Source organism: Quercus robur, chromosome 12 (assembly GCF_932294415.1).
Source record: "Quercus robur chromosome 12, dhQueRobu3.1, whole genome shotgun sequence".
NCBI lineage: Eukaryota > Viridiplantae > Streptophyta > Magnoliopsida > Fagales > Fagaceae > Quercus > Quercus robur.
Window position 1 is genome coordinate 15,307,149 of NC_065545.1, and position 8,211 is coordinate 15,315,359.

Sequence of the window (8,211 nt, forward strand, 5' to 3'; positions counted from 1 at the left end):
GGAAGGTGTTATTTCCTATGGGTCCATGGCACTTGTGGATTCACAGGAATGACTTTTTGTTCAGGGCAGGAACAATTAATTCTCAGGTTTGGAGAAAATGTTTTCAAGGCAGTGCTGAATTTTTGTCAATTGGGCTGGTGACTAAGACCAAACAATTGAAAACAATGGTTCCTATGGGTTGGGAGAAGCCACCGAGAGGTTGGTTAAAGCTCAACGCGGATGGTTTAGCTATGAAAAATCTGGATAGAGCTGGTGGAGGAGGTTTGATCCGAGATCATGATGGGGCTTGGCTAAAAGGCTTTGCAAGGGGGCTCGGGTACACTAGCAACGCCTTGGCTAAACTGTGGACGCTAAGAGATGGGTTGATTCTGGCTAAGGAGTCGGGGATTCAGTAGCTTATAATTGAACTTGATGCTTTGAGTGTTGTGATCCTTTTGAACAATGACACTAAAAATTCATTAATGGAACCACTTCTAATTGATTGCTGGAACCTTTTGAAGGAGTTCCCCTGCAAGCGCGTGATCCATGCTTTTCGAGAAGCAAACCAATGCGCTAATGCATTGGCTAAAATGGGAGCGCAATCATTGTGTAGTCTTGATGTTTTTTGTAACCCATTGTCTGTGGTGGAGGCTATTTTGGCTGCTGATAAAGCTAATATGTATTGTAATAGACTTGTAAATCCTTAGTTTTAATATTAAATCATGGTTTACCCAAAAAAAAAAAAAAAAAATCTAAAGCATGAAATTTTGGGGAATAAAAAAGAGAATCGGAGTGTCAATGACTGCTGAAATATTCCATCATGGAGCGATCCTAAGTGGGTCACAGGGCAAAAAGGATGTTTTCCGAATGTTATTCAAACCACAGAAAAGCATTACCACACGCTCCAATCCTACACCAAACCCACCATGTGGAGGTGCACCATATCTATAATAAGCCAAAATACAATATTTCAGTCATGAGAAAAGAAACCATGTTTTCAAAATATCAAGCAGTATATTCCCATAAAATTATTTAATAATAAAAGAAAAAGGGTTTTAAGAATAAGAACACACGAGCTAAAATTTGAGTGCATAACCCCATTTCAGGAGAACACTTTTAACCTTGTGTGCTCAATGACTCTGCAGGGCATCTGCCTAATGCTAGACAATCAATTCAAATTATTTGACAAAAGCAACCCTTAAATGCACAAAGCTGTAAATTGTAATTCTAATTTCACCAATAACCATAATTATCACCCCTTTCTTTTGTTGAAATTAAGCTGTGGAAAGAAGCTGCAAGGGAAAGTGACCTTGGCTAAAACAGGCAAAAAAAAAAAAAAAAAAAAAAAAATGTTACACAGAAATTACCGGAAAGAATCAACATATGTTGATATTGACTGGGCATCAATTCCTAATGCCTGTGAACGCTCAGCCAAGAAATCTGGTACATGTACACGTTGAGCTCCAGAAATTATCTCCTCATCTGAGTAACAAACAGAATTGAATTAAGATCAATAACCAAAGAAAAATTAAAAATTGATTCAAATCATGTAAATGATTGCATGGTATTTCCTCAAAACATGCACACTGCACATTCTACTATTTTCCAATAAAATAAGTACTGTTAACATTCAAAATAGACAGACACACAGGTTAACCTTCAAAACAGGTGATCAGTTTACAATGAAAGAGAATCTATTAGGCCAATGAGAACTCAACTAGCACCTCCTTCCCTATTAAGTGTGTCTTGGGTTCAAAACCCACTGGGTGGGTGTGCTGTAACTTACCAATCCAAAAATAAAAAGGAAAAAAAGTAGAAGTTGTTAGGAGATTCAAAAGGCAAAATATTATTCAATGAAAATATAAAAACACCTTTGCCAATGGTTCAGTTGCAATTTTCCTTCATCTTGCCCTAATCACTACCCAAAAATTCTAAATCTTATTCAGAAAGCCCCATTTTTTTTTTAAAATCCCTAATTTGAAGATCATACAATGAAACAATCTCTTCAACCTACCTCAATCTGTCTGATATCCGACTTCTTTATATATATATATATAGGTAATGGCCAGGGGCTGGTTGGGTTAAAACCCCAATGCCTAGGAACCACAAGAGGCGATGGAACCATTGGGGGATCCTCAAACCCCATGTCTGATACCCAACTTTTCATAGGCTCATAGGCTCAAATGGATATTGCCTCCCCACTGCTTCTAGCTCCTTCGCACAATTATTGTTCAAGGAATCAAACATTGCAACAAATAAGCGGTCCACAACATCCATAACCTACACAAACCAGCACAGATCCTCAGCAAAGTCTAGACCATAACTAAATTTAGATGCTGATTAGAAAAAAACCTCAGAAATCCATTTTACCTCAAAACAATGCTCCCTGATTTCCATCTCAACACCAAGACCTGTAAAAACAAATGTCGATGAGTGAAGGAGTCCTCTGCTCTGAAAACAGCGCCAATCTCAAACACACGTCCAAAATCACCACAAATTGCCATTTGCTTGTGAAGCTGAGGTGATTGAGCTAGGCATGCAGGTTTCCCCTTGTAGTCCAGTTTAAAGACAGAAGCACCACCTTCACTTGAGCCAGCTATTAGTTTTGGCGTGTGGATTTCAACAAAACCCTCCGATAACAAGAATTGTCTAAACACCTGCACAGTATTGAAAATAATCAAGCACATAGACATCCAGCCTTGGAATATTTCAAATAACAATTAACTCTAATGAAAAGGTCAACAAAAACCTCAAATTTGGACACTACTTAAGATCCATAGAGTACCATCATCTTCTTCAGCACACATAAAATTTGGACACTAATCAATAAGCTCATATATAGAAATAAAATGACGGGCTTGTTTCTCCTGGAAATACTGATAATTCAATACCATTTCTATATAATTAATTTCACGATACATGTGAGGAATAGATGAAAGCCTACAAAACAATTAATTCAAATAAAGAAGGTAGTACTCAATGAGTTCCAACTGATGATTTTAAGTGCTTTATAAAATCATCAATTATTATTTATTAATTCATCTTTTTTGATAAAATTACTATGAAGTCCATAAAAATGTTTGAAACAAAAAATAATTTTCCAAATATGAATCCATTATTGAAAAGTTGAATATGTATAAGTACAAATCCCAACCTTCCTTTAATTTCTCTTTGGGTAAGGGAAGAGAAGAGTACTATTCTCTCATGCTTTCATGCCTCTCCCTGCTTCCTTTTTTTATTTCTATGTCCAATCTATGGCAACTCACTCTCTCTCTCTCATGGAAAATTATCCTACTGAGATATGAGACAGTAACATGAGATACCACCTTCTCTCTCACACACACGAGGGAAAACCAACTGACGTGCTTTTTTAGAGAGGCCAACTAGAAATTCTGCATCTACAGATTACTAAAATTGATACAAGGTGCACAATGATGATGATGATGATGATGACAAGCAATATATCAGGTATCCAGAAAGGGCAGTAACTTACATTCCCAACTTGACACTGAATGCGAAAAATTCCTTGATTAGCAGGCGTTCGTTTGTCAAGAACTCTATAGTTCAAATGAGTATCTTGGTTAACCCGAACAAGTTGCTCTCCATTCTGCACCCATCAAATGATCCAATAATAAATATACGTAGAAATGGCCAACGTTTCGATAACAAAAGGTGTAAGAATTTTTAGCAAAGTTCAAGATGATTGCAGATATGCCGTCAATTGATAGCATCTTCAAATTGAAATGCTAAGATAAGTAGGAATGACAGGAGAGATAGAGAGAGGTCTTTATTAGTGAACGTACCTGCAAAGCTTTTTCAATTTCAACATCACTACGAGCAGCATCTTCAACATTGATGGGTAAGGTTGGCATAGCTTTGTTAACACAGAAAATCTTTCGAACTTGAATTTCAACCTTCAAACATATAAATATTTCTTATGCATCAATATACTAAAAAAATTTCCAAAAACATTTGTCAAAGCTCCACATCACTTCATTAAATGAGAAAAGACCCAAACTTATGTCAACAATAGCAATAAGGGTATAGACCTAACCTAAATGGTTTTAAAAAAAAAGAAGCCGTACCCAATGCAACCTTGCCCCCAATATTTTTCACAAAGGCATGCAAACAAACTTAAAGCAATTACACATCTGCAATCCAACATGTATTCATCTCTCCCCCTTATTTCCCTTTAATTTTTTTTTAATTGATACCATATGATTTGAAGTCTATGGTGTCCGCATCTCGATGATTTATCATCAGGCCAAGAAAACAATGGTTTCAAGTCCCGTACCAACGAGTCTTGACCAATTGATCTATCTAATACCCACCATGTCTCTTTTTTTTTTTTTTTTTTTTGGTAAAAAAAATAGGGGCCTTTATGGCTATATTATACCCTCAGACAGGGTGTCAGTCTGACATAGGCTTCGGCCGTTCTAACCAGATTGTGTGGGGGGTTAACCCCACCAAAGATGTCCACCAACAATTGATTGTGAAGAGGACTCGAACCCAAACCTGACAAGTAGGATCATGAACTCCTAACCACTGAACCAACCAGCGTGTTGGCACCAAGTATCCTTTATATATTAGGAGTCCATTAATATAATTAATAATTCAACATTTTGGAAACTGAAGCCACTCAAATTCACTTTCCTAGATAGCGACATATCACATCATACTCAAGCATGAAACAATTACAGCATACATTTACATTATCCATAGAATTGATACAAATGAAAAGCTAGCTAGGAATTGAAGTAGAAACCTGCTGAGTGGTACTGTTAATCGTTATTCCAGGGACGAAGACCACGCCTTCAACATCAACGATCGACTCGCGGCTGAGCCCGGCGGCGTATTTCAGCATTGGGCGGCTAACGACGCCGTCCTGCTCCGTGAGGACGCACTGCACGGTGAATCCTCTCTCCCTCAAAATCACGAACGCGGTCTTCCCTTTGGCGCGGATCCTCTGCGCGCGACCCCGCACCAGCACGTACTGGTCCTTCAACGGCTCGGCCAGCTTGCGGATCTCGGTCCAGACCCTGGTGCCGGGAACGACCTTCGACTGGACGTCCAAAAGCGGAACGTAGCCGTAAATGTCGGCGAGCGGATCCTCCATCTAAAGCGACTGAACGCCGGAGGCCACCGTGGCTTCCTGGCGGCGCTTTAGCTTCTCAAGCTTCGCGGCTTCTTTCTTGGCGGCTTTCTTGCTCTGAGGTATGGAGGATTCTTCTTCTTCTTCTTCTTGTTCTGGTTGGGGTTTTGGTAGCTGGGGTTCGGAGGAGGACATGGATGAATGTAGGAGCAGAGAGAGAGAGAGAGAGAGGGTTTTGGTTTGAATGGGTTTTGCGATTTGCGAAGAGCAAATGTGGGTACGTTGTATGGGTAAGTTGTAAGCGTTGTTTTTGAAAATCTGTGGGGTTATTTTAGTCTTTGTCTAGTGACCTAAGAAACGATTCGGTAAGAGAGAGAACAAGGGAGTTATTCCAGGGGCGGCGGACGAAGAGAGGTCAAAATGACGGGCAGAAATTTTATTAAATTTCTTTGGCGGAAAGCATATTTCAATCTTACATTTTTAGGTTATTCTCATTTTAGTCCCTATATTTTATTTTTATCTTTTTTAGTTCATATTTTGAAAACGCTTCCCATTTTGGTTTATGCCGTTACATAAGAAATGAAGAAAGCTAACGTGGAATATGGCAGGAATAAATAATACTAAATTAATGTCCACGTGACCTAAATTAATAATAAAAAATGCAACGTTAGCATCTAAATTAAAAAAAATTAATTTATTAATTTTAACTAATTAAAGAAATTAAAAATATAATTAAAAACTAAAAATTACATGAATTGAGATCTAAATGTGTCTTGAACAAGAACAACAAGAACATAAATCCAGATCCAAGAACACAAACCCAGAAATTAAAAAAAAAATAATAATAGATTAATTTCTAGAGAAGCTCAGGAAGCAATAACCAAGTCAACCAAGCAAAAAGCTTCCAAACTAAGACTGACCCATTATATATCTCCACCTTGAAAATAATGGGTCGCTCTCAAAATCCAAAATTTCTTCAGCTCACACATCCAAATCCCAATATCCCAAACCACATTCATACCTTCTCAGCCGAAGAGTTACTCGAAGAAGCACGGTCTTGATCAATATTATCATCCACCATAGGACCTGAACACGAAGATGGAGCTCTGGAACATTCGCCCGAACCGTTTTCCTGAACCTCCGGCACCGGGATCGTTTTCCCCAACAGCTTTATCACCAAGTCTTTAGCTTCCGACATTTCTCTGTCTCTGTTTTCTCTGTTTTTTGTTTTTGTTGTTTTAATTGTTTGAAACACTTTTTAGAAAGAGAAACAAAAACAAAGAGAGATCTGACACGTTGTGGTGTAAGAGAGAGAGAGAGTGTGTGTGTGTTGTGGCATCGTGGTATCGTCAATTGTACATTTTTTTTGTGTTATGTGTTTGTGTTATGTGTATAAAAGGTCCTCTCTGTCGTCCTCTTCCTCGACCTCTTCCACCTCGTCTCGGATGATTTTGGGATACACAGCGGTCTCGTCATTGATGTCGATGTCATCATCGTCTGTGAAGTTCTTGGAAGTGCGAGGGATCTAATCCGTGTTGAATCTGGCGGAGGTCGGTGATTCTAGCGTTGAAATAGGTGTCGAATTCTCTCCGGAGTTCCTTCCGTCTTCTCCTCCAACCATCTTTCCTTAGATATTTGCTGTAAGTTTTTTTACTTTTTATTTTTTTTTATTTTTGGATTTGTGTTCTTGGATCTGGATTTGTGTTCTTGTTGTTCTTGTTTAAGACATACTTAGATCTCAATTCATATGATTTTTAGTTTTTAATTCTGTTTTAATTTTTTTTTTATTTAGTTAAAACTAATAAATTAATTTTTTTTAATTTAGAGGCTGACGTGGCATTTTTTGTTATTAATTTAGGCCACATGAATATTAATTTAGTATTATTTATTGTTGTCGTTTGCCACATCAGTTTTCTCTATTTCTGATGTAACGGCAGGGACCAAAACGAAAAGCGTTTTTCAGAATAGGGACTAAAAGCGGTAAAAATAAAATGTAGGGATTAAAATGAGAATAGTCTGAAAATGTAAGGACTAAAATATGCTTTTTGCCAATTTCTTTTAAATATTAAATTTAATTAGTTGGCTGCAGAAAATGACTATGAGCCTGTTTGGCAAGCCATCTCAAACTCACATTTTTATATTTTAAACAATATTACACACATTTTCACACACATTTTCATCTACACGTATTTCAAAAAATTACAAATAACATTACTCAAACTACTCTACCAAACACCTCCTATATCTAAGAGAGACCAAATCAGTTTGAATATTTATATCTTTTCTAATTTAGAGTATGTTTGGAATCTATTTATTTTGTTGAAATTGAAAATTTTTCGCTGAAATTACTATAAATAAAGGTAAAAATTAGCTGAAATATTATTGTAAGATTATGAATAGAACAAAAAAGGGCAATGGAAACCATGAATAGTATAAAAAATAAGCTGATTAGTAAAATAAGTTGGCAAAAATAATTTTTGCCAAACACGCACTTAACGTCTCACGAACTTATCTATAGTACTATTTAAGAGGCTTCCCTTGTTTGAAATTTTCTTCTTTTAAAAAAAAAAAAAATACCCCTACACTCCTATGTTTAAGTAGAGGCAAAATTAAAAACTACTGTACACCCTTGGTGCAATGATCACTCTACAAGTATAAGTGTTGTGGGTGTGGGGGGGTAAGGGTTAGGGTTCAAGTTTCAAGGAAGGAGGTTCATACAAATATACACTTATATTAGGTTAAAATAGAATTTCTATCTTATAAAAAAATAAAAAATAAAAAAACAAAAAGACAAAATTAAAGGTGAGTCCAGTAAAAATACAACTCTAATTCCTATTAAAACATTACCTAAAAAATAGGGTCACACTCCTACTAATTTTTATATTGCTTTATCCACTTATAAAATTAGATTCTGAAAATAAAAATTATATATATAAAATAAAAATACAATTTTTTTTTTTACAAAATATGACCACTAAAGAAAATAGTCTCATCACATGGACGAAGCATGTGTGATGATTTTTTTTTTTTTTAAGGGGTCATGAAAGGAAAGGAACTCCTTGGTGTTTTAACAAAATATGCAACATTTTTTTTTGTCATATCAAACTATTTAATTTCCTTCACTTTTTTATTCTTTGGAT

The 8,211-nt window shown here is 36.4% G+C and overlaps 1 pseudogene; it reads right to left on the minus strand.

Annotated features, from left to right (window-relative positions):
* Nucleotides 1–723: 723 nt before the first annotated feature.
* Nucleotides 724–5,329, minus strand: LOC126710325 (aspartate--tRNA ligase 2, cytoplasmic-like; annotated as a pseudogene).
* Between the last annotated feature and the right edge of the window lie 2,882 nt (nucleotides 5,330–8,211).